Source organism: Lontra canadensis, unplaced genomic scaffold, assembly GCF_010015895.1.
Source record: "Lontra canadensis isolate GAN:19392208 unplaced genomic scaffold, GSC_riverotter_1.0 scaffold21, whole genome shotgun sequence".
NCBI lineage: Eukaryota > Metazoa > Chordata > Mammalia > Carnivora > Mustelidae > Lontra > Lontra canadensis.
The window spans coordinates 22,610,007-22,636,901 of record NW_022631015.1 but is presented as its reverse complement, the minus strand read 5'-3'; the positions used below and the strand labels follow the sequence as shown (position 1 = coordinate 22,636,901).

Sequence of the window (26,895 nt, the reverse complement as noted above, 5' to 3'; positions counted from 1 at the left end):
TCTCATTAACACTCTTGAATCTTGGTTTTCCCATCCATGAAATGGGAGTAATAACGCCCCCTGCTAAGGTACAATCAGGAATAAATGATACAGTGCTTGAGAAGGACCTGCTCTGAGGACAGAAGGGTAGGAGAAGACAGTCGATGAAATGTAGTGCTTGGCACAGCGAGGACGGACTCGAGACAACCAGCCTTGCCAGGGACTTACGTGTTGGCCAGAAAACCAACGCTGAACACATGGGAAGAATAACCTGCTGGGCGGACTGCAATGTTCCCATCATGCGGTTGACACATTTTCTCCTCTGCAAGGAATGCCTCCATAGGAAGATGAGAAACTATGTTGTGAGTTAGAAGAAGGGCAAAGACAGGTGCATCTTGAGAAACCAAAGGCTCCGACTATCAAGGTGTTTGAGGCTCAGGCCAGCCTTCCCGGGCTGAAGCGGAGACCAGAGCCGGCTTGCTCTGGGGTGCGCTTTCTAAACGTAAATCACACTCCGCTGCTGTTGTATCCTTAGGTGGGCTGGGATCCGTGGATCAGGCTAGATCTTTGGCTCTTCCTATCCAGGGCCTGAGGAGGCGGTCTCCTTCCCACAACTGGATATAGGGGTTCCAATGTTGACACAGTCCCCTGGAATATTCCCTTTGGGTCATTGTCTACGCTTTTCACTTCTTACCAATTCACTCACAAAGTTACTGAATCCCAAGCTGGGTGGGGTGAGGGGTTGCAGAGATGCACCTGCAGTTCTGTGTTATTTAACATATCCTAAATACACAATTTATTCAGTATGGTGGATTTACAGGCAGGTAAACCGAAGCCCAGCGTACATTCCCTGTTTAAGCAGGTGGCAGAGAACTTGTCTCAGGGTCCTTACAGACTCCCAGTCTCATACAGTATGCGTCCACTCCAAAATGGGCTGTCAGACCCACGCTTTCCCAAAGGAAAGCTTTATGTATAGTTCAAATCCACCAAAACGAAACAAAACCAAACCTCCCCTCCCCCACTGTTTCTCCTCCTCATCAGATCAAGATCTGTCTACCCAACAGGACCTAGTGGAGGGCCCACACAAAGCGGGTCTCCCCAGGGGGCTTTCCAACACTACCCTTGCCTTGAACAACCAACTTCACCCCGCCCCCAACCACACACACACACACACACACACACTCACTCAAACACACTCTCACACACCCGCCCGCCTCTGCTGCCCCTGAGGAATGTTTTCAAGGCGCACTCTCCATTCCAAATCCCAGACGGTGAGCTGAAAGGGTCTCTCCTCGCTGGGCCTCCCCTGCCCTCTCCCTCCAACGCGCTCCACTCCAGGCTCGTTCGCCCGAGCGAATTCCCCGGGTAACTCCGAAGCGGCCCCACGGGCTCCGCGGAGCAGCTCGGCGCGCCGGCGATCAGCTGGAGGCAGAGAGCAAAGCGCAGCCTCCCGGAGTTGCGCTGAAGTGACTGTCAAGCAGCTGTCTCCCCCAGCCCCCTCCCTGGTCACACGACGCCGCCGGGCCGCGGCTGCGCCTCCCCTCCGCCGGCTCCCCGGCCCCCGCCCCTCCGCCTGCGCGCTCCGCTCCGCCAGCCTCGCGCCCGCCGGCCCCGCAACTGCACCGCCGGCCGCAGCCGCCGCGAAGCCGACGCCGGAGGGCCGTTGGGGGCTGCGCGCAGGGACACCGCTGCCTCCTGCGGCCTTTTGTCCCTTCCCCGCCGTGGGCGAGCTCAGGGGTCTGCAAAGCTCGGGGTGCTGGCCGCCGGGAAACTGCGCTGGCACCGAGGCTGTTACACGCCGGAGAGCCCAAGGGTCCCCTTGTCATGAAAAGGAGCTCTCGTCTTTAGGTATGTGCGCCTTCTCGGGGGTTCTTTTTTGCTTCTGATTTTGCAACCAGGGTGAGGTCGGGGTGGCCAGGGGGCGTGCTGGGCTTGAGTGAGCGCCGCGGGTTCGGGAGCCGTTCCGACTGGGGGTCCCTGGCTTGCTGCGCCCAGAGGGGCGGGCGGCGAAGTTGCCCAGGGAAAGGGCACACGCACTTCTGCAGGCCGGGCAGAGGGGCGTGGGGGTGGGGCGGGGGGGGGGGGGAGAGGGTCTGACCAACCACAGAGGGGGTAAGGGGCCGGGGGCGGGGCCGGGGGGGGGGGGGGGGGGGGCAGACATTCCGGAGCGGGGACGTGTCGGATCCAACCGTTGGGTGCTCTGGGGGTGTCAGGGCCGACGCCCTCGGGTGGGTCCCCTTGACCCACTGTCACCCAGCGACTTCCGGCACTCTGCACGCCTGTTCTGAGTCCAGCGAGGGCCAGGATCTCGGTGTCCAGCGGCTTCACTTGCCTGAGGCGGTGGGGTTGAGCTTGGGTAGGAACCAGCCTCTTCCCCGCGGGTCTAAATCCACGCGGGTGGTGTGGGGGACCCAGATGACAACTGAAAGAAGAAGCAGGCAGGAGAAATGCGGTGCACGGATTCCGACCTGGGGCTGGATGCGTGGGGGGAGGGGCGATGCACCTGAGGCCAGGAGCACCCTGCAAGTTTCTGTGTTTTGGGAGGGGTCTGGAGAAGAGAGGCAACTGCAGCTCTGTCACTGCGAGACTGTCACCTCCTATCCTCCTCCCCAGGGCAGTGGGGAGCAGAGAGAGGACACCTCATTTATAAGGGAGTGGGGGGATGTCTGAAATTGCACACACGGTGCCCTCCAGATGTTAAGGAGGCAGAAGCCTATTAGAGTCCTTGGTGCGAGGTGGCAGCTCCCTGCGGGGCAAGAGAGCCCTGGGAAAAGCAGGAGAGCCAGGCTGTTGGGGGCGCCGGGAAGGGTCTGCAGAGGGGGATTGGTGGTGTCAAAGCCTCTTATCCTGGAGAAAGACATTTGTGTTGCTTGAGTGCCAAGAGGAAATGCTTAAGCTTGTGACTGTGGGGTTATGACAGTCCCCGGAAACAGGTTGGGCCGTCTTTCCTCCTGCTCCCACCTTTAAAGTGCTCAGATCATGCACTTGGTTGAAGTTCTGGGACCGAGGCAAATCACTGCCCCCATTTCCAAAGAAACTGCGTTTGGCCCTCTCTAGGGGACTGGGCTGGGCAGCTTGGGTCAGCATTTGCCCCTTTGTTACCTGACACGCAATCAGTTCTTCCTTTTGGCTTTCTGTCAGATTTCTCTGGGTCTGAGAATGTACCTGACCCAGGTATTCGCTTAGATGCCTCTCCCTCTCGCTCCCGAAGCCTCGTTGGGCCAGACTCTGAGTTGGCCCAGGAGCAGCCACCAGCTCCAGGCATTGTCTCCATCTCTCTGTTCCGCGGCTGTCACAAGCAGGGGGCGTCACCGTGAACTCTGTAAGAACCAGCATGGCCAGGCTGTTCTCCAGTGGTTAATTAGGAAGCAGCCAGTAGGCACATCCCTTCTGCAGGAGCAAACGGCAGGGGTGTGTCCAGGCAGGGTAACAGCAGCCAGGGGAAAGGGCCTCCCCCCTCTTCAGCACTTCCTCCCAGCCCAGCCTGCAGGGTCACGTCTCCTGTGCTGGGCTTGCCCTTCAGCTGAGATCCTGCCAAAGTACGGCTCTTCCCCAGGGAAGGTAATGCCTGTGTCTGTGCAAACATCTGAAAACCTGACCACTGGAAAGTCTGTTTACTAAGCACATGCATGTGCTGTCTGTGCTGCTTTTCCAGAAGACCCCCTGACTGGTATTGCTCCTCTCTTTCTCAGCCACGCCAATGTGAGATTTCGCTGTGAATGTTCTATCCTTAGTATAAACGCAAAGAAATACTAAGCCGGAGCAAAGAATAACCGAGAGCACGCGCTAAGGACTTGCACAGCGTTCTGAGTACCCAGACATGGGTTCCAGAAGTGGCTCTTCTTCCTTTTGTTGACTGCAAAGTAAAATTCTTTCCAGCAGGAAAGGGACCCATTCCCCTTTCCCGGTTGACCTGGAGAAGCCAGAGGGGCTGGGAAGGAGCTGTTTATGTCTCTACATGTTGGTAGCTAAACTCACTTAGAATTCTAGCCTTGAGTCTTAATGTCCATTGGCTTGGGGTCCTGCCCGTGACTGCAGGTGTCCTACCCCACATCTGAGTCACTTCAGAGAAACATCCCCACTATGGCAAGAGCCCACAGCCCAGCTATGATACCAGCCACCGGCCGAGCCCCTTCTCTGTTGCATTTTGGTTTAATTCACGGATTATGGGCTCATCTTTCAGCGTCAAGAGAGGCCAACCCAGACAAAAGCAGTTACAGAGAGTGAGCAGAGCGGCCTGCAGGCTTTATACTAAGTGGTCAGATCAGGCAAACAGCAGTCCCTCGGGTTGAAGAGCTTACAAACCAGTGTTTTATCTTACTGTTGGTTGCATACAGCGCGTTGGGGCGAAAAATAAGAAAGCTGATTTTGTTTTCATTCTGAAACGAAGGCAGAAGTCTACAACCACTTTCTTGCTTCTCTGGGGAGGAAGTGGTGGCAGAAGTGAAAGTCTGTTTTATTTACACAGTGGGTGCTCCTTGGGGCAACAGCACATTTGACTTTCCATGGAGCTTCCTCTGCCCTGGTGGCCGGAGCCGGGCCTCGTGTTCCTGAAGGGCTTCCTGACCACGGTTGTCTCCTCTGCCGAGCCGGACTCCACCAGCCGGAGGAGAGAGACAGCTTGTGTTTGTGGCCATTCAACCAGAAAAGAATACCAGCTGAAGACAGACAATGGAGCAAGGGAATTGGGGATGGGGGTGGGGAGAGGAGGTACGGATAGGCCAGCAGCACGTAATTGGTTCCCCAAGGGCAAATCGCGACGTGCAGTGGTGTCATAAAGCTGTTGTCATGCGAACACCCCACAATGTGGTTGTCAGAAAGATCTGTTCAGAAAGGAAAATGATTATGAGTTTGTGCCTTTCTTTCTTTCTTTTCTTTCCCTCCCTCCCTCCCTCCCTCCCTTCCTTCCTTCCTTCCTTGTAGGCTCCACACCCAGCATGGAGTCCACTTGGGGCTTGAAATCACCACCCTGAGATCAAGACCTGAGCTGAGATCAAGCATCAGATGCTTAACCAACTGAGCCACCCAGGCATCTCTTTCTTTCTTTTTTAAAGATTTTATTTATTAGAGAGAGAGAGAGAGCACATGAGTGGGGAGAAGGGCAGAGGGAGAAGCAGACTCCCTGCCGAGCAGGGAGGCCACCGTGGGGCTGGATCACAGGCCCCAGAATCACAACCTGAGCCAAAGGCCGACCCTTAACTGACTGAGCCACCCAGGAGCCCCTCTTCTCCTCCTCCTCCTCACCCCCTCCTCCTTCCCCTTGCCCCTCCCCCTTCATCTTCCCCTTCCCCCTCCACCCCCCCCTTCCTCCTTTTCCTTTTTTTCATTTCCTTCCGCTTTCAAAATCATACCCTGATAGGCAGTTTCTTGGGACAATATTCTACCCCCTAAAGTGCAAACCTCACCCTTATGCACATGGAAACATTCAAGTTGATTCAACTGAACAAAATCACTCAACACATTGATCTTCAGTGACTTAATATGTAAACACCCACATGTCCTCTTCCCTCTTGGGATCTTCTCTCTGAGCCCACCAAGCCCTCTTTGGGTTAAAGGCCAGGGTCTTTTGGTCACAGTCCACTCATCCCACTTTAGTTGGAAATGTTTCCTAAAAATGAGGAATGTTTTTCTCAGAGTTTTGCAGGCTATCCAGAAAAGATTGTTTAGCATATGGCCCAATGCTCGGCTGCCCTCCCTCGGAGGAAACCTTGGACCTGTCAGGAAAAGAAGCCACTCCAGCTGATTTTATTGTGCATTATTTACGTGACACTGATGAGGACTGTGTGGAGGGGAATGTTTTCACACGTTCATTACACTAATTAAAAAAGGAAATTAGATTTTTTTTTAAACAGTGAAAGCAAATGAGATGCAATGTGTCTGTGTTATGTTCCCCAAGATCAAAACCAGCTCTCTGCTAGACCGAGGAGGGAGGAGCCTTAGACAAAGGGAATACTTTTCACACTATTTAGCATTCAAAAATAGAATATAGTGATTAACAATCATGTTTATTTCTGAGGTGGATTTGAAGTCCAAGTCTGCAGCGTTCTGTAATTTCGGGGAGTACTGATTTTTTTTTCTTCATTTTAAGCACCTGTTTACTAAGAACTCTGCTGGGATCTGGCCAAAGTTAGCTTTTTCATTCAATATAAAAGTGTAAGCTACTGATTCCGTGTTCCAGGGAATGCACAGACTGGAAGAGAAGTAGGAAGAACCCAGTTGTGTAGAATGGTGTGCCATCCATGCACGTCTTGGTTTGTCCTGTCTACATGGGACAGTAAGGTCCGCAGTCACCCTAGAAGTAAGGACTATGAGGTCAGAGGAAGGAGAAGAAGGCTGGGAAGGAGAGATTTCATTGCTGAGCCTGTTGTAGGCATACAGAAGAATGGGCGGGAAAAGGGGAGACGCACCAGATGGGAAGATGAGGAAGACCGTAAGCTCCCCGAGGACACAAAGGCGCTGTTTCGAAACCCTCATTCCTATGACCTCAGGGCTTGCTGCACAGCAAAAGGAGGCGCCAGCAAATAGGCATCAAGTATTAACTGACTGCCTGTGACTTACTTTGAGACTAAGGCTGGAGGTAGGAACGCTGAGGGCAGTGAGGAGGCCTGCCTGGCAAAGGTTGGATGGGAACAATTATGAAATGAGGCTATTAATAATGCCGAGAATGCTAAAACAAAGCTGACAGTGATTGTTCCAAAAACCAGCTTATGCGCAGAGAAGCGATGTCGTGTAACTCTTTCTTGTATAGGCCACGTGTCATTGGGGTTTAATGCCACTGGTGTGCACCTCTAGCCTGGAGGTGATCTCTTCTATCTCCAGCAAACTGTCCAGGAAGGAGCTGAAGGAACAATGACCCCATTCTCTTCGAGCTTGTTTTCTTCTGTCCTTGTCCTCTAGGAGCCCTTTTGGAAGGGAGGCAAGGGCAGGAGTGTGGGGCGGGACGGGAGGCAGGGGGTACCTTAAAAATACAAAAGCAATGCAGATGAACACAAAAAAGCACATGCTTTTTTTTTTTTTTTCTTTAATTGAAGGAATCAATTCAAAGTGATCGTTTCGTGGAGCTGGTGCAGTTCCCGGGAGGTTATTCCCAGCATTTGATTTGACCACTTTTTGCTACATATGAAGGCCTGGGGTTGTCATGGCCTTGGCTTTAACTGCACCAGTCTGCCTTCTAATTAAGGTGACACACACTTGGTGCCCTGCTGGTTTGCGGGGGTTCAAGGTTGAGGGCTCTAAGTGAAGACTCCAGGACAACGACCAGCCGGTAACCCTTCAGTGGCCATACTTTTCATTTATAAGGTTATCGGTAGCATTTTAAGTCATTTTGGAGTGACTCCTGTCTTCCCAAGTTCTAAGCTAATGTCATGTTGTCTTGGTGATGTTTCATCCCCAGAAACAAGCGGAGCTTAGAAAAGACAGAGAGAGACAGGTGCAAAGGTATAGCTGTGAAGATGCCTCAGGGTTCAGCTGAGGATGTAAAGTAAAATGGCTTGCGGGATTGTTGGGTCATACTCCAGGCCGAACTTTCCAGGACAAGGCTGAAAGTCACATTACGTCACTAATGGAGCCCCTCACTGTCTGAACAACCATCAAGAAGCTTCCTGGCCATCTGAGAAGTCACTGGCTCCGGAATGAGGCTGTGCCACAGCCAGGGTCAAGAAACAGCCAGTCAGGAAGCCAGCACAGAAGAAAACAGGGGGTCTAGGAGGGTGGTTGCCAGCAGTCCCCATGAGAAGCAGAAATACAGCCCAGCAGGCAGGATAAACTCCCCCCTCCCCAAAGACATCCACATCCTCATCCCCAGAACTGGGGACCATGTCATTTGATGTGGCAAATGGGACTTGGCCACTATAATGAAATTCATCACCTTGAGGTTCTCCTGGATTCTCTAGGTAGGCCCAGTCTCCTTGCATGGGTCCCTCAAAGTGGTGAAGCTTTTCCAGCTGTGGTCATAGGACTATGGAAGAGGGCAAGAAAGAGAGAACATGGCCCACTTTGGAGATGAAGCCAGGGACCACAAAGAAGGAATGTAGTGGTTTTAAGAAGCCCAGAAAAAGCAAGAAAATGGATTCTGTCATGGAGCCTCCGGATGGGAACACAGTGTGCTGAAACCTTGAGTTTAGCCAGGGGAACCCATGTCAGACTCCTGACCTCCAGAACTGTAAGATAATAAATGTGTGACATTGAAAGCCACTAAGTTGGTAGGAATTTGTTACAGCAGCTGTAGGAAACTGATACATGCAGCCTCCTGCCTGCAGATCTCATGGGCTTGCTCCTGGTGGAGCTCCCCCACGTCACATGGGATCCTAGCTGCAAGGGTTCTAGCAGATGTCACTGGTGCTGCCTGCTTCGGCCGGAAGGCATCCTACACAGGGGCTGGAGCGATGTCAAGTGCAGCTGCTGTGGGAAGTCACGGGAGCCTGGGCAGGCACAAGTGTGCGCAGGGCACTCCTAACTAGCCTGCTCTGAGGGACCGCAGCGTGAGGGAGAACAGAAGTAGATGCCTGAGATTTTCAGGAATAACAAGTGTCACTAAGTCATCAAATCCCAAGAGGGGAGGAGAGGAGAAGGCATCAGAAGGCATGCTAGACGTTCCTGTCTGATTTGTTGGAGATCTTTGGCCGGGTGGGATGAAGGAGAGATTGTACATAAAGATCAGTGTCAGGGATAAATACTGGTTTTCTATAGCTTCACTCTGAACTATATACGGTCAGTCTGGAGGGCTGATGATATTTTCCAAAGATGTCTTCAACGGTATATTAACCTCACTACAAAGTGACTCGGAGACTCTTTCCAAGGGGAAATGAGGTCCAGGTTCCCTTCCCTCAAAGTGTGACTTTTTCCACTAATAGAAAATGTGACCTTCAAGGCTAGATGGGTCCTAGAAGGCAAATCAGCTTCCCCCTTATTGGCTGGAATGCTGGTTCCTGAAGCTGTTAGCTGCGCTGAAAGCTGTCTGACTTTCCCAAAGCTACCACAACCTGAGGAAACCCAAACCAGCCAAGCACAGGGACAGGCTGGAGACCACAAGGAGAGAGAGATATGCCTGAACAGCTCCCAGCTGCCCACCGTCGGACGGCAGACCAGACCCTGAGCCAGAACGGTCCAGTGGGGAGCCCTTCCCGGTTCCTGACTCACTGTTGTTGTTTTAGGCCACTCCGTGTGGGGACGGTTTGTCACCCGGCAAGAAATAACTGGATGGTCCACACAGTCACATGCAGAACAAAGGTCAATTAAAACCATCTCGTGTTATTCCTGTCATGTTTCTTCACTCTGAGGAAACACCGTGACTGTTGTTAGTCGTAGAATAACCAGATCTAAAGCCCACCTTCCCCTCCTGTAGAGTCTCAGCCTAAGAAGCTCATTCCTGAAATGTGTATCTGAAGGGGGCGCCTGGGGGGCTCTGTCCGTTCAGTTCAGCGTCTGCCTTCAGCTCAACTCATGGTCCCAGGGTCCTGGGATTGAGCTGCCTGTTGGGCTCACTGCTCAGAGGAGAGCCTGCTTTGCCCTCTGCCCTCTGCCCCTCCCCCAGGCTCGTGCGCTCACTCCCTTTCTCTCTCTCTCTCTCTCAAATGAATAAGTAAAAAAATCTTTGAAAAAATGTCTGTCTGAAGCCCGCTGTCACACATTTTGGTTGGTTTGTTTGCATGGAACAGGTAGAATTGAGGGGATCAGATTAGCCTAATCCAACATGAATAAGCAAAGAGGCTGTAACTTCTTTTTATTTATTTTTTAAGTTTGTTTGTGTCTTTCTTTCTTCACTGAAGTAATCTCTATGCCCAGCGTGGGGCTTGAACTCACGACCCCAAGATCAAGAGCTGCACACACCCCTGAGGAGCCACCCAGGTGCCCCCCAGAGAACTTCTTTTTAAAGTAGAGCTGCCTTAGTGTGGCCAGTAGAGGTGCCACAAACCTTGTGAGGGTCCTCACCTTGGGGACTGAGGACTTGGACATCGGGAGATGAAACGGTAGCCTGCGGGCCTGCAGGGACCTGGCCCCTGAGGAGCCGTCAGCCACGCGAGAGCCCCTTCTCCCTGCAGGCTGACTGCCTGCTTCTCTTTTTAACACCTCTTTTCTGCACATGCCTTCTTCCTGACACCTAAAGTTTACTGTTCCTGAAGTCCAAGTTCAAGACCCCCGTGATCCTAGACTCCATGATATCGCCATATGTTTTGTTGATGTGTGTGGTTTTCACACTGTGTCCCACTGAAGCCACGGAAACCCGTGACGTAGCAGGACTCCCATTAATGCCCCTGGCTCCCTGGATTGGGAAACAGAACGTGAAGGTAAAGTGGGGTGCCCAAGGTCACAGCGCTGAAGGGGCTAGGTCAGCACTGTGTGTCCCTGCTCCTCGTTTGGGGCCTATTGGCGCCAGAAGATCCACTCAACCTGCCTTTGTGGCAAAAACGTCATGAAGCTGGGGAGAGGGAGAGGTGATTGGTTCTGTCTGCCTGTCACAGGCTGTCACCATAGTGAGGCCTATTTGAACCCAAATTCGTCGGGAGCCTGAAGTCTGATGACTTTCCCTCATAACCTGTCTAATGCTCTCAGCCCGATCTGTATTTTGCACGTGGAGACCTATCGCTCCTGTTTCAGGCTCCCATGACATTTCCAAAGAAGTTTGACCTTTGAGTTTTGTCATAATGGTCTTTGGCCTAAAATAGGATTGAAATGACATGGGCTGTTTCTTTTTCAAGGGTTTGTTTTTCTGTTGTGTTGGGTTTTGTTTTGAAGATCCTCAGTGTGTGTGTCTTCATATTAAAATATTTTCCAGATGTAATTTTTTTTTTTTTTTTTGCTCCGATGGTTGCAGTGACTCTTTCCCCACTGATGGAAGAGGACATTCAAAACAGAAAGAGACTGAGGGACTGCATTAACTCACGATGCTTCCATGCATGTGGACATGCAGTTACCAAGCTAGAGGTACTGAGAAAACCCAATTGAGGAAGTTTGTAGTTTTTCACTTAAGGAGCTCGTTTCATCCTTTACAGTCTGATGGGGGAGAGTAGACCCAGGTAGTCCTTGCACGCATACTCCATCACCTGCCTGTAGGTAAATCACATGATCCTGGAGACCAGGCCTTCCAGGGCACAGGGGTGTCTGAAGTCACTACAATTTTTTTAAAAGATCTTATTTATTTATTTGAGTGAGAACCAGAGAGAGCATGAGTGGGGGAGGGGACAGAGGCAGAGGGAGAAGCAGACTCCCCACTGAGCAGGGAGCCCTACTCAGGGCTTGATCCCAGGACCCTGAGATCATGACCTGAGCCGAAGGCAGACGCTTAATGACTGAGCCACCCAGGTGCCCCAAGTCACTGCAATTTTTTAAAATAAATGCAAATCCTGGGGCACCTGGGTGGCTCAGTGGGTTAAAGCCTCTTCCTTCAGCTCAGGTCATGATCCCAGGGTCCTGGGATCCAGCCCCACATCAGGCTCTCTGCTCCAGGGGGAGCCTGCTTTCCCCTCCCCTGACCCCGCCTCTCTCTTTGCCTGCCTCTCTGCCTACTCGTGATCTCTGTCTGTCAAATAAATAAATAACAATCTTAAAATAAATAAAACAAAATAAAATAAATGCAAATCCTGAATTATAGATGTGGGTACATGTGTGTCATACGGCATGCTGACACCAAGCCCCCACTTATGTTGTGAAACACCCGATCTAAATAAAAATGTTTTCTATAACAGTAACCTGAGGAGTCACAGTGACCACTGAATAGCATTTACAGTGTGTCAGGCACCTGTGTTAATTCCCAGAGTCCTCGCAAGGTTCTGAGGTCGTTCCTATTAGCATCACCTAATTAGCATTAGGTTTGAGACATGAGACCCAACGAGACTGGTATGAACAGAGCCCAGTTTTAAACCAGGGTCCTCTGGGCTGTGGCCGTGGGCGGAAATACACAAAGACCCCGAATTCGGAGTTCCCACGGGAACTGCCAGGGAGGGGCGTACTCAGGAAGTGGGCCCCCCCACACGACTGAGCTGGGCTGTGGTTGCCAGGTTGCTGACCGACCGTCGCGATGCTGCAGAGGTCCGGGCCACTCCAAAAAGGGGGACAGAAATGGAGAAAACGCCGAGGAAAAAGGAATTATCCACTCCTTTTCATAAAGACTGTTGTCTGATCCATACCCACATGTAAAGTATCCCCTGATCTGTTTTGTCTTAGTTCCTGGATGTAGGAAAACAAGATCATTGTTAATTCATACGGTTTTTAAGTGATGCATGGGAGACTTATATGGGGTAATTACCTGCGGTGGAAAAAAATGAATCCTGTCAGCTCTGCCTCATTGTTGGATGGTTTGCCCCTCCGACTCCCTGTTAGAAAAGATTCGAAGTGGCAGCCAGTGTGTGGGAGATGCACACTTGCGTGGGCTTGTTAAATGGAGTATTCTTTTCCCTTTGATGTGCATCACGAGTGGAGTCCTCTGATCTGCTTGACTGCATTTGAATAGGATCCCCAGAACAATAGCCTTAATTGACTGATTTAATTCCTGGTTCATCTTTTCCAGAAGTGCCCATTTTTCAAATCTGTATGAGATAAGTTACCTTCCTGGGCCCCGTGTTAGCCTGAGTCTAATTTCTTTTGTGGGAATAATCCGATGGGAATGATGATGATTTCCTTTGTTGACACTGATGGGGGATTTAGAATCCTGGATCGCTGGCTTCCACACTGTCTCCAGACGTCCGTGATCCAGTGGCTTCTAAAAACTAAGCCTAAAACCAGCTGGATGGAAATATTCTTGTGACTTCTGTCCAGCAGTAGATGGTTTGAACTCCTATACAATAGTTCAGAGAATAAGACTTGGTAAAAGTTTGCTTAAGAAATTATGCTCTGTGACTTTTCAAGCATTTGAGACAGGCTACAATAATATACAGTTTATTAAAAAGAATTAATGTTCGTGCTACAATTGAGCTGTGACTTTTGCTCTGAACTTCCTTGAAGCCAGGCAAAAGGGAGTCCGTGGTAGACTATCACTTACGTTATTGCCATCAGAAAGAGGGACATACAGAGCAGCAGTTCCTCAGAAGGCGGATTCCCCTGGCAATGAATTATAAAAGAAATCTCTTGGGGCGCCTGGGTGGCTCAGTCTGGTTAAGTGTCTGCCTTCGGCTCAGGTCATGATCCCAGGGTCCTGGGATGGAGCCCTGTGTTGGGCTCTCTGCTCAGCAGGGAGCCTGCTTCTCCCTCTGCCCCTCCCCCTGGTCGTGTGCGCTCTCTCTCTTTTTCTCCCAAATAAATAAATAAAATCTTTTAAAAAATAAGTAAACTAATTAAAAAAAAAAAAAGGGAAATGTCTTATGTAGAAACTTACATGTAGAAGTGGTTAAACTGAGCGGTTAAACAAACGCCTCTCAGTGAAGTTCAAAACACAACACCTTGGGTGTTGAACTCCATTCCAGTTTTCTTATCCCTCCAACGGGGTTTCCCCTAAGATCCAAAGGACAATCAGAGGACAGTTCATGAAGAAAAAAAAGAACATGTGTATTTGGCCCTCAGTTGCTATTGTTAGGAAAACAGTGACCCCAGTTTTCCAAGGCAACGTGACATGCCCTGATCAGAGTCTGTCTTCAGGTGCAGCTGAGCATCACTCACCCCTCGCCCACCCTCCCCACGCACCCTCCCAGGGGAGCCCAGCTCAGACAGCAGAGCTGCAGTTCCAGGATAATCTGGTTACTGTGCCAGAATTTCTCACTTGAGATTTTAGGTTCTAGCATGACCAACTCGATTAGCAAAATAAATCAGAGCCTAAAAACATAAAGCTTGCATTGTTTAGGTAAGGCCATTGGTGTTTCTGTGCTTAACTTTGATGAGGATGACACTGATGAGGATGACAGTGATGATGGTGACGATGGGATTGGCATCAGTTTCACTGAGTACCTACTTTGTGGCTGGCATTTTGCTTTACAAGAATGATGCCCCTTAATCCTCATAAGGACTTTAAAACACAGATGTGTGGTCTCCATTTTACAGCAGAGGAAACCATTGTTCCGAGGTCAGTGTCCCAAGGGGAGGATGCACACCAGTTGGGTGACTGCTGACTAATTCTGTAACCACATACCATACGGCTTGATGGGTCTTTGTGTGCGCGTATGGGTTTAAACCTCTGGGTCTTGCTGCTTCCTTATTCTCACTTGCTCCTTCTCTCTACCTCTTATGAAGACGCTGGCTGTAGGATTCTCTAAGATTCTGTATAACTTGAGACCCTCCATCAACCAGAGCTTCGGGGGAATGAAATTGCTGAGTCCACTCAGGAAATACGTGATAATTGCATGTACGTTTACGTGTGCTCTTCATTTGCTGGGACAAATGCTCTCACGTAAACCATATTCCTTGACTCTGGAAGTACTAACAGAAGCATGACTATAAATTTAATACTACCTTTTCTTGCAGCAAATATTAATTGTGGCATACAGTGTAATCTGGAATCCAGCTCTGGAGGGTGGCAGAAGGCAGGGGTGTGGTTACTCGCTGCATCTGGCCACCCGTCCACACTGGTGCCCCCTTTCCTCTTCACCCTGGGGACCCCAGGCTGAAAAGCTGGAGGGCATCTACTCTCGGGGCTGGACCCCCCGCCCTGCTAACTTGGAAACAATAGAACCATCTTGCCAAAATGATATATTTAGGGGGCACAGAAAAATTATATTGCTCCACTGGATCAAAATATATTCTTATGTGAATTCATGTCATTTTTGAAAGACATTACATAGTTCACATTCTGAATTGTGCTCACCCCATTTGATTGTACTCAACACCCACATTCAGTGTTCTCTGTACTTTGAATTCCCAAGTCTGAGCAGAGGTTTGAGAAACATACAGTGTGGATGACATCCTTCAAAAAAGAAAATGTTCAGAGCGGGCTGATTGTCTGGAGGGCGTTCACTGAAAAAAACAGCAAATCATGCCATGGGAAATCAGCTCTTAAAAATGCCTGCTGAGAGGGTAAAATATCCAGGATCCTGCACCATATTTTAATACCAACCACATTTTTTAAAAAAAGATTTTTTTAAAAGATTTTATTTATTTATTTGACAGACAGAGATCACAAGTAGGCAGAGAGGCAGGCAGAGAGAGGGGGAAGCAGGCTCCCTGCTGAGCAGAGAGCCCGATGTGGGGCTCGATCCCAGGACCCTGGAATCGTGATCTGAGCCAAAGGCAGAGGCTTTAACCCACTGAGCCACCCAGGTGCCCCTAAAAAAAGAGATTATTGTTACATAATCTCAACACCCAGCGTGGGGCCCAAACTCACAACCCTGAGATCAAGAGTAGCATGCTCTACTGACTGAGCCAGCCAGGCGCACCCCAGCTGCACAGTCAACAGTTTTTGACTCCCTCTGCATATATCATATAGTCTCTATCATTGAAGACTAGCTCAGTTTACTAATTTAGTTTTCAAGAGATGCACAGTACCTAGGTAAATTATAAAACTCATGCCTTCAACTCCTCTGAAGCTTTTCTCCTCTGGGAGATGCCTAGGAATCTCAATCTAGACCTTTTTAAACTAAGAATGATTTGATAATACAGTCTCATCACGATTACAAAAATAACAAATGCATAATCAATCTTTTAAGCACTTGACATTCCCTGGTCTATTTACTCTTCAGGCAACCAGTGAGCTTGGTCTTATTGTCATCCACATTTTACAGGTGAGGTCCCTGAGGCCTGGAGAGGCTAAGCAACCTATCAAGGATACACATAAAAAGTAGTCTTGCTGGCCACAAACCCAGGCAGGCTGAGTTCTTTCATCCCAACAGCCCTGAGATAGAAGGCATTGCATTTTTTTAATAGAGAGAATGCGTGTGCATGCACATGTGTGCGTGGGTGGGAGAAGGGCCAGAGGGAGAGGAGAGAGAGAAATCCCAAGCAGACTCCCCGCTAAGCGCATAGCCAGACCAACAGGGGTGGAGGGGGTTGGAGGGGGTTGGAGGGAATGGGGGCGGGGTCTCATGACTCTGTGATCATGACCTGAGCCAAAATCAAGAGTCAGGAGTTCAAATGACTGAGCCATCCAAATGCCCACTAGAAGGCATTACTTTTAAGTCTTTGCAATAATGGAAACGTTTTTCTTTTAAATTCTAGGATTCCCAGAATCTTTCGCTTTTTGTGTCATTCAATAAAAATACAATTATATCCTGTTTTTCCTGGCAAACACTTGCAATGCCTTTTTCAAATATCGTTTGTAGTGAATTGGAATCAGGTGACCAGGGACCCATTAATGACTTAATTTTTTACATATTAAAAGAATGGAGGGGAGATAGGGTCAGTGATTGCTGCATACCCTGTGTGCAGAGAAAATGTAAGCCCTGGGAAGATACCTATCCCCAGGCCCCACCCCAGATCAGTTAAATCTAAATCTTTGGGGCTAAGGCTCAGACATTTTTTAAAAGCTCTCCAGATAAAAAATAATCATAGTCATAATCATAATAATTAACAAAAGCTCTCCAGGTGACTCTAATATGTAGCCAGGTTTGGGAACTTCTAAATTAGATGTTGTAGTATATTAGGCTTTTTCTGGAGTTTAGTGAGAGTTATATCAATAGGAAGTTACAGAGGCTGGGATGTAGGTTCAATATTTATTTCAGTGTAGCAAATGTTTTCAAATAAACCAATGACTGAGTTGCTAACAGTGGTCATGATTTTCTGGATTTAGCCACAGAGTTTAAGGGACAGGGATGGATTACCTCTGCATGGCAAAGATTGCCCATTTATTTTTGTTGAATCTAAAATCCCATCATGGGATGCCTGGGTGGTTCAGTGGGTTAAGGGTCTGCCTTCTGCTCAAGTCATGATTCCAAGGTCCTGGGATCAAGCCCCGCATCAGGTTCCTTGCTCAGAGGGAGCCTGCTTCTCCCTCTCCCTCTGCAACCCCCAGCTCGTGCTTCCTCTCTCTCCCTCTCTCAAATAACCAAATAAAATCTTAGAAAAATATAAAATACTGTCATTATTGTTGTTAACCCATAATGAGCGCCTCATTGTAGGTCTGGTTGTAAAATCAGAAAATACAACACAAGGAGGGTAATCGACAAGTGTCAGCCGTTCTTCCTGAGCCATCTGAGTACCTGATTACTACCGACAGATGACGTTTGGGGGCATTCTGAACACCGATGACCCTTCCCTCTAGGCTGATAGGAAGTCCCGTTAAGAAACAGGGAAAGAAAACTAGGCGAGGAATTCTGCCTTCTCAGCTGAAGGAAAATGGAGGTGGGTAGACACAAGAGCCCATCTGGGGCGTGGACACTCAGATTCTAGTTTCTGTTCCTCCAACAATCTTGTGGACCGTGCCCTGCAGGTCAGTTGCCTTACCTAAACAACAGGCATTGTGATAACTATCATACCCGACACAGATGCTATCGGGATGTAGAGTAGCTGTCAAAGCATTTGGAAAGGGGGAATCTGCAGATCTAAAATGTTATTACCCATCTCCTCTTAGAGGCCCTGAGGCTATGCTAGAGACACACACAGCTGCTTAGCCACCAGGTGAACTGTTCTGTTTCTTTCCAAAGGATCACCTATCATAAATTCTTTTTAATTTAGCACCTGATACCACATTCTTTGGAAAGAAGTGCCATATGCTGGAGAAGGTCTCTGTCTATTGGCTTGGACGCCTACCCTCCCTATGTGGAGATTATTTCATTTTTGTTTGCTTTCGCATGGCTCTTATCACCCAGTCCCATGCCCAGCCCCAGTTTGCTTGAAGTATGCATTTGTTTCTGCAAGTCCTGACAGCCTTAGACCTCCCTGTCCCCTTGTTGATGGTAAAAGTCTCAAGGTACTCCCATGAGCTTCTCCCTACAAGCCAGAGAAACAGAGGCAAACTCTGAGGCTCCCTGACCACACAGCTCCCTTTCTGTTGGCCCAAGAGACATGGTTCCAGCTCGGAGTGCTTGTGTTTACACAGATGTTGGCCCAAGGGCAGTGGAAAATTAGGTGGATTTGGAACCTAAAGCCAGTTAATTTGACCATCAGTGTGGTCAAATTATAGACTTCTTGTTTGCTTTGAAGTGGGATAGAGTAGACCCACCAAGCTAAAAGGCCAAACAAAATCTCTTTCTAGAGAAAATAGACACAAATTTCCCTCCTTGATGACTTCTTTTTCTGCACCAGGATCTGAGCAACTCAAGGACTATCCTGCATCGCATCCATCTTGCCTTTTATTGTGTCCTGAAGGGCCCTATAAAGGGGGAAAAGGTTAAAAATTATTGTCTCCTGGAGCACCTGGGAGGCTTAGTTGGTTAAGCGTCTGCTTTCAGCTCCAGTCATGATGCCAGGGTCCTGGGATTTTTATTTATCTGAGAGACAGTGAGAGAAAGAGAGCATGAGAAGGGGAAGGGTCAGAGGGAGAAGCAGACTCCCCGCTGAGCAGAGAGCCCCATGCGGGACTTGATCCTGGGACTCCAGGACCATGACCTGAACCAAAGGGAATCACTTAACCTACTGAGCCACCCAAGTGTCCGTGACTGAAGCATTTTAAAGTAAATCTAAACCTTAGGTCTTTTCACTCCTATATCCTTTGGTGTGTGTCTCAAAAGTATGCACATTTTCTCACATAATCCATGTTCCACTCCATATGTAAACAATTAGCAACAGTTCTGATTAACATGTACTTCATATTAAAATGTCCCAAGTGTCGGAGCACCTGGGTGGCTCAGTGGGTTAAGCCTCTGCCTTCGGCTCAGGTCATGATCTCAGGTTCCTGGGATCAAGCCCTGCATCGGGCTCTCTGCTCAGTGGGGAGCCTGCGTCCCCGCCCCCTTCTGCCTGTCTCTCTGCCTACTTGTGATCTCTCTCTCTGTCAAATAAATAAATAAAATCTTTTTTAAAAAATGTCCCAAGTGTCGAAAATATGACCTTAGTTCTATCGGTTTGGTGTCATGATCAACACAGGATCCACACGTCACATCAGGTTAGTGTGTCCATTGAGTCTCTTGTTGTCCTTCCCCTTCGTTTTTCCTTTAAGAAATTATTTGATCAGTGACGTGTCTGAGGTCCTGCAAAGTGGTCTTGGGGAAGTCTGTTCCCTGTTTTATTTCTCTCTGGCTGTCCAAAGAATCGTTGGTCTCACTCTGTTTAGAACGCCGCCCAGGCTGATGGAGGGGGAGGGTAGAGACAGTGGGTAAAGACCCATGAAAACAAGTGACAACCACTTTCTCACCAGTGAACCAGGGAAAAACTTTAGAAGACAAGCGCCAGAGGAAGGCCAAGCCTTGCAGAGTGAGATCTGGGTCCCAGAAAACTAGAAGTAGTTCTTCACACCATTCTCGTGTGAGCCAGTGAATGGGATGAATTCTGTGACGGATCATAGGGAAGGTCTAGCAGAGAACAGGGTTTCAAGCTGGTGAGAAGCGGTGGTTGAGAGGGGCATTAGAGAAGACAGGTGCTCTTGGGAAGTCTTCCAACCCCTCATCTTCCTGCTCTATAAAAATGCATCTGGGGTGCCTGGGTAGCTCCATTGTTTAAGTGTCTGATTCTTGGTTTTGCTCAGATCATGATCTTGGGGTCCTGGGTTCGAGTCCTGCATTGGGCTCTGAGCTCAGTGCAGAGTCTTGTTGTCCCTCTCCCTCCCCTCTGCTCCTCCTTTCACTCTCTCTCTCTCTCAAATAAATACTCTTTTTTAAAAAAGAGTGGACCTGACCCCCTCTAGGTAAATTGACTCAGGACAGTGAATGGGTGGAAGGGATCGTTGGTGGCTAAGAGCGGAAGTTAACTTATTAGCCTGAGTGAGAGAGCTCAAGGTGGTCGTAGGACTCATGCGGGCACCTGAGAGGGGAAAGCGTCCTGACTGTGCCTTTTGGGCTCCAGACCCGAGCAATACAGCATTTCACATGTGTACAAAGAGTCTGTCATGTATCCTTTGTCTTGCGTGTTAGAAATTTACTGTATGTGGAACGACCCAGTTCTTTGGTATGGGTCTTTCTTTGGTAGGAAGAAGCCATAAACATTTATTCTTTCTTTGCACTAAATTGTACTTTAAGCTAAGGAAGGCATGGACTTTTTGCTTCATTGCTATTTTTACAGCTTCAAATCCTCTGGACAAAGCAAAGGATAGTAAGAAATTTCTAAACAGTCTTGGTGTACCCTAAAAATGAACCTAATTCTGCTTTGTTGAGAATCTAGCTCTACCTAACTGCTTTGCATTCTGATGATAAATTATTTGTTTTTGTCAACCAAAAATAACTCCGCAAATGTTGTTCACATGGCTACCTTCTTGGTATGCAGCAGCAAAAACCACGATCCTTATTATAGCTGCTTAATTTGCCAAAATTACCATGCAGAGAACATGTGTCCAGAGGACAAATCTGAAAAGCCACTCAACTCTGAAGCTGCTGGCACATGGCGGCACGTTCACACACAGCCTAACTCTGTTAGAATCCCAGAATAACACCGACGCCAACTTCTTTCAAAATGAATCCATCAGCACAGTTTACTTGAGCCGCACTTTGTTTAGTAATAACTCACATGCCATCATACCAAACAGCCCAGATGTAGGGAGACCAAGGTAAAATTATCAGAGGAATGGGGGCGCCTGGGTGGCTCAGTGGGTTAAAGCCTCTGCCTTCGGCTTGGGTCATGATCCCAGGGTCCTGGGATCGAGCCCCGTATCGGGCTCTCTGCTCAGCAGGGAGCCTGCTTCCCTTCCTCTCTCTCTGCCTGCCTCTCTGCCTACTGTGATCTCTCTCTGTCAAATAAATAAATAAAAATCTTTAAAAAAAATTATCAGAGGAATGTACTTCAGGGCAGGGAGAATTCAACATGACAGATCAAGTTCTCCCTACGAATTCATAATGACTGGAAAATGCCAATATCCAGCTCATGTCCTTAGCAAAAACGTTTCTCTGTTTATAGGCTCCTTAAAAAAAATTATGAAGTCTATCAAACATCTCTACACTTTCATCAGACTGTAGTGTGATTGCTCTTTGAGCAACTGACTCATGTAACGGGTTCACTCCAACTCCAATATCCCTTTATTAATTATTAATTTTCATAATAAATCTGTGCTATGAGAAATCTTTCTATAAACTGAGTTACATCAATAACTAACAGTAAGCAACTGTGAGCCATCAGAAAACATTATCATTGGGGTGCCGGGGGGCTCTGTGGGTTTAGTGTCTGTCTCTTGATCTCAGCCCGGGTCTTGATCTCAGGGTTGGGAGTTCAAGCCCAGCGTGGAGCCTACTTAAAAACAACAATGGGGGAGCCTGGGTGGCTTGGTGGGTTAAGCCTCTGCCTTTGGCTCTGGTCATGATCTCAGGGTCCTGGGATCGGGCCCCACATTGGGCTCTCTGCTCGGAGGGGAGCCTGTTTCCCCCTCTCTCTCTCTGCCGGTCTCTCTGCCTGCTTGTGATCTTTCTTGCTCTGTTAAATAAATAAAACATCTTAAAACAACAACAACAACAGAACACACTGTTGCGTGCAGACTTATAAAAGCCCACGACACAGGCCGTAACCAAGAAAATGATATATGTAAGGTCATGAAACTGTGTCTTGTTCGCATATGCAACTAGGAACACAGACTGTGAATAATAATACATATCTTCCCACATAAATTCTGTACTCTTCCCTCCTCTGGATGAGCCCTCAGTAGTTTGTTGGGTTTTTTGGTTTTTTGGCTTTTTGTTTTTTTGTTTTTTGTTGTTGTAGAAAAAAGCTAAGTTAGGGACTTGGGGGCCAAACCCCAGAAGGAGTCTAGGTGCACTAACTGGGTCTCTTCTTGGTTTCCAGCCCCCCAAACCTCCCAGGAGCAGCCCTGCATACCCTTAGGTGTCATTTTCAAATCTATAATAAGATGCCTGAATGCTAAGCGTTTGAAGTGCTGCTTTTAAAAGTGTTGTCATAACAACAGGAATAAAATGACGAAAGTAACTCGAGTTTGAAAGAACTGCTTGAGTTTTAAGTCCATTGTGTCGCCTTCATGTCTCGAGAGCTTAGTAACCTCCTGCCTTCCTCGGATGAAGGCGTGATCCCTTCACATCACCACGATCGAGTCTTCGGTTTTAACTCTATTTGCCATCACGTGATCATCCATCAATTCAGTTTACTTGTTCAGATGGAAAAAAAAAAAGGAATGGACCATATGCAGTAATATGTCTCAGTTTGATTATGGAAGCCTTATCTGAAAAGCTTTAAGGTAGTTTGTCCTTTTGGGTGCCTGTCCAGCTCAGTCGGTCGAGATCAAGATCAACTCTTGATCTTGGCGTTGGGAGTTTGAGCCCCACATTGGGTGTTGAGATTACTTTAAAGAAAAAAATCTTAGAAAAAACAAGATAATTTATCCTTTCTCCAAGATGAAACATAGCACACAGCTTGATTACAAGGCACTTTTCCTTTTCCTACATCTCGTGCTCGTTAATGAATATCAGTGTTCGTCACACGTGCTAGACAAGGGGACAAGCACATTGTGCATAATTCTGTTTCCCAGCACACTCCTGGGTACCTTCTTCTAGAAACTTCATGGGGTTTTTCTTCTGCTTAAGATTTCCAAATATGTAGCTCGGTTCTAGTGAAACAATAAAAAAATAGGAGCTTACAAAAATGGTAATATCTGTGGAGGCAAATAGCAATAGAAGATGTCACTGTCATTTTGATGTTTCTTCGAAGTAGAGAAGCAGCACTCGCCGTGAGCTAGAAATTAGTTGCTAAGCTGTGGGGATAAACAGGCCGCCTGCGGGAAAGCCTGAAGGAGTTGATGGTACCAGGCACGGGGCCATTTTCTTCTCTATCAGGGCGTTGTTTTTAATCTGCTGATCAGAAAGTGAGGCTTTGTGGTGGGTGTCTGTTTTCCTCGGCAAGATCAGCCAAGCTGTCTTTGGGGACAGTGTTCCCGGGAGGTTTTTTCCCCTTTTGATAGGCGTGATTTTTGATATACATATAGGTCATTGGACTTACTATTGCTCATAGCTTCAGCCTCACTGAAGTACAGAACATTCTTTCCTTCGAACCGGGAAACAGGTGGTCTTGCTTTGCTTCGGAGCCTGCTCCGCATGAAGGTCCGTGAGAATTCTAGACTTGGCGTTTCAAGACGAGCTATGACAACACTAGTCAAAATCCACTCAGCCCCTCTTACGATTGCAGCTTTATGTCCCAAATCATTTCTCTTCTATTTCTTTTTTTAAGATTTTATTTATTTATTTGACAGAGAGAGAGAGAGATCACAAGTAGGCAGAGAGGCAGGCAGAGAGAGAGGGGGAAGCAGGCTCCCTGCTGAGCAGAGAGCCCGATGCGGGGCTCGATCCCAGGACCCTGAGATCATGACCTGAGCCGAAGGCAGAGGCTTAACCCACTGAGTCACCAGGCGCCCCGAATCGTTTCTCTTCTAATTATCACCAGGCCAGCGCTGCTCCCTGCATTTGTTTTTTCCACCAGGATAGAAGAAGAAACAGAGTTTTCATTTTCCAGAGGCTGAAATGGTGTCAGTTACCTGCGGGCCCTTGCAACTGACGGTCCCAGTGAAGAGACAAGCTATTAACATTTCTTCTTTACTCTTCAAATGAGTCAGCGAGAACCTTAAAATAGCTTTACCATGCTCTGCTGTCACTGCTTTGAGTGGTGACAAAAGAGAGAGAAAGAAGGAAGCAGTCACATCAAATTACTTTATTACTATAGGTCTCTTCACTTGTAAAATGTATATGGTTTTACAATTAATACATTCCACTTGATTGAGAAAAGTCAGATGCATCTTCAAAGGACAAGTTCTAGTTCACAGGAGAAACCAGTAGTTCACACCAAGCCTTTTACCTATGTTATCTCATTTTCTCCTTGCAACAAACGAGGTGACTTAGATATTGTTGTCCTCGTTTTATTGAGAACAATTGGAGCGTAGAGGGGACCGGTGACTTGGGTGAAACCTGGATCAGCCCACGTTTTCTATCCTACTCTGTACTAAGAATCAAAGAAGGGGTGTGGATAGATGGTGTCAACCCTCAGGAGTTTATAGCTTGGTCGAAGAGATGTGATAGTCAAGAGAATAGTTATAATACAAGGGGGTCCCTGAATCTGTGAGTTCCTCCCAGTGATGCGGCGTTTTGCTGTTCATGAGGAAAGACCCCTTAGCCGAACTGCTTAGAAAATGCTACGGAGAACAGTTGTCTTTTGTGTCAATGAAAGTAATGGGTCAAACTCATCGAATAAGAATCCACAAGTCCATCCTGACAGTGAAGAAATAAACAAACAAATACATAAAAAAGATTAAGGAAAGCTCTTTCTCATCATAGAGAAAGGTTATTGAGTTCGAAGAGTACCATTCTGCCACTATCAGAGTAATACTTGATTTGGGCAAGAACCATCAATGGAGGCTGAAACTCCTGAGTCAGAGTAATAAGATATTTGCGTAGCCTCAAAGCACCTCCTCACCAGCCACTTATCAAGTGCAGAGGCAAAAATAGTAACTTTCCAGGAGAGAAACCGGCCAACCACACCCTAACCTAGTGATCAACGTTAACATCACCAGCCATGGGGCCACATGACTCCTTGTGTCTTCTGATGCAATTCTTTAAAAAGACAATAGTATCACTTATGTGATGTCACTGCCCAAAATGTGGAGCCTGTATCTAATTATGAGAAAATGTCAAACAAACCCAAACTAAGGAACATTCTAGATCACAGCTGGTCTGTACCCTAAGAAAGTGTCGACGTCATGAAAGACAAAGGCCAAAGAACCATCCCAGATTAGAGGAGACTAAAGGCACATGACAAGAGAGTGCACGATTCTGGATCGGCTCCTGTCATGTGGGTGAAGGGATGGCCTGTGGTACGTTACTGGGGACAATTGGTGAAATTTGAATAAGGTCTGCACATTAGATAATAGTATTATGCTCATGTTTAATTTCCTGATATTAACAATCGTACTATGGCCATGTAAGTGAATGCCTATGTTCTTTGGAAGTACACATGGTTGTATTTAAAAGTAAATTTGCATCTTATTTGCAAATTGCTCAATGGGGAAGAGCAAATATACTTGTAAATATGTATATGCAAATTGCCCTCAAATGATTTAGGAAATAATGTGTGTGTGGAGGGGGGGTCAGTGTACATGGGGAGGATGACAAAGTAAAATGTGACAGACATCAACAAATAATGAACCTGGACAAAGGATATAGGAGAGCTTTTGTACTTTTTTTTTTTTTTACCACTTTCCTGTAAGCTTTAAATTTCAAAATCACATTTTTTTTAAGTTGGCTTTTGAACTATGCTTCCCAAGCACTCGTGTGTTTAGTCCTTATCAGTGTTTAAAGTAGCACAGTTTTGTAATTATCTAAAAATTGCTATATTCAGAAAGATGCTAGTTTCCAGCTTTGTAGTTTTTACCTCTCCAGATCATTCCTGTCCTGGAGGTAGCCAGTTTTACCTCTTTTATGAAACTTCTGGTGGCCCCTGTCTCTCTGATCTTCCTCTCTATGGAGAGAAGTTTGTAGCTTGGTTGAAGAGAGAAAATATTCAGGAAAATCGTTAAATACAGGTGGGTCCCTGAATCTGTGAGTTCTCAGGGGTGATGCTCTAGATTTTACATTAGTATTAACAGTGAGACTTCTTAAGCACTTACTACATACCAGGCATTGTGTGTGTTTGCTCATTGGCACATCACAAAAATCCTCTAAGGGTTTGACCTTTATATAAATGAGGACCCTGGGGTTCAGAAAAGTAACACATGAAAGTTCCAACAACCATTAAGTGTCCAGCCCGGACTGAGCCCAGATTCCTGTCCTCTCTACCCTGCTGCTTTCCTGGAGCCTGAGACCTAGGTGCCACTCCTTGCCATTCCCCACATCACCGATTGTCTCTCACCTGCTTAGGTTTGGCCGTATCTTCCTGTCCAGTTACATTATTAAGGCTGGTTAAAGCAGAGATCCATTTGGGTTCTCTTTGGATCTTGGACAATGGTCGAAGCCCGCCAGTGCTTAGCATACCCCATATACTTCATTATGTCTCGATTGAGAGAAATAATCCCAGTTCCCAGAGATTCTGAAGACGAATTTCTTTCCATTTCTCCCAAGTTCATTGAACTTTACCTTCTAGAAAGCACCCCTAGATTTTAGGTATGTTTTCAGGCAGACATCCTACCATCTGCAGGGATGATGAGAAGTCAGGTTTCGGAGATGTCTGAGTAGCCTTGCAATTGTAGCCCTGAATGATGCCTTGATCTCAGCTGGACCTCATAATCCTTGCCTGTTAACATGGAGAGAAAACACTAGTCCCATTCTACGGACACCAGATTGGAGATCCAGCAAGTTTGGGACTCACCCAAGAGGCCATGTTGGCTCTTCCGTCTCTTGAGGAATGAGGCCATGCTGGGTTGTATCCATCCAGGTCACTTCTTAGTGTCACGTGTCATGCATGCATTTATTATCTGGTTAACAACGTTGGCAGCCGAGAAGCAAATATTAGCATTGACTTCATTTATTTTAAAGCAGTATGTTACAAAAAATAGCCAATGACTTAAATATATCTACTTTTTTTTTAAAAGATTAGTCAACTTCTGTAATAGGTACCTTGCAACCATATAATAAGCAGACACCTATTTTAGGTTTCATCTTAAATAATCATTTAGCATAGCTATTTACATCTGGCCCACATGCCTCTTTCAGACAACTGAATTATACTTCTGCTCCTGACCAAGATGTGGGGGAGCATAAACAGGATGGCACCGTTAGGAAGCAGAGCAGAGGAGCACAAAGCGGGCATGCACAAGTGACTCAGAAGAGGGGGTGGGGGAGCCGCGTGCAGCGTCCTACACGGCCTCGGGATCAAATCACGAAGCCATCACCTCTCAGGTGGTTGGTCATTGATTCGGCCTTTCCCTCTTCAAGTCCTGGTTTCTTGGCACTTCCTCTTGCAGAAGGAATGGTGACTTTCTCTAAAAATGACTTTTGAATAGCTTTATTGATGTAGTATTCGCATACTGTGAAATTCATTCATCCTGAGTATACA

At 47.5% G+C, this 26,895-nt stretch overlaps 1 protein-coding gene across 9 annotated transcripts in view; it reads left to right on the top strand.

The window, feature by feature from the left end:
* Nucleotides 1-26,895, top strand: part of RIPOR2 (RHO family interacting cell polarization regulator 2) — a 209,138-nt gene that overhangs the window by 121,931 nt on the left and 60,312 nt on the right. Inside the window, exon 1 of one of the 9 annotated variants that reach the window (XM_032861657.1) lies at nt 1,686-1,827. The exons of the other annotated variants lie outside the window; for them this stretch is intronic. The gene's annotated coding sequence lies outside the window, so the exon portion shown is untranslated. Of the gene's footprint in view, nt 1-1,685; nt 1,828-26,895 lie in introns of those variants that run through there. 9 annotated transcript variants of the gene reach the window in all.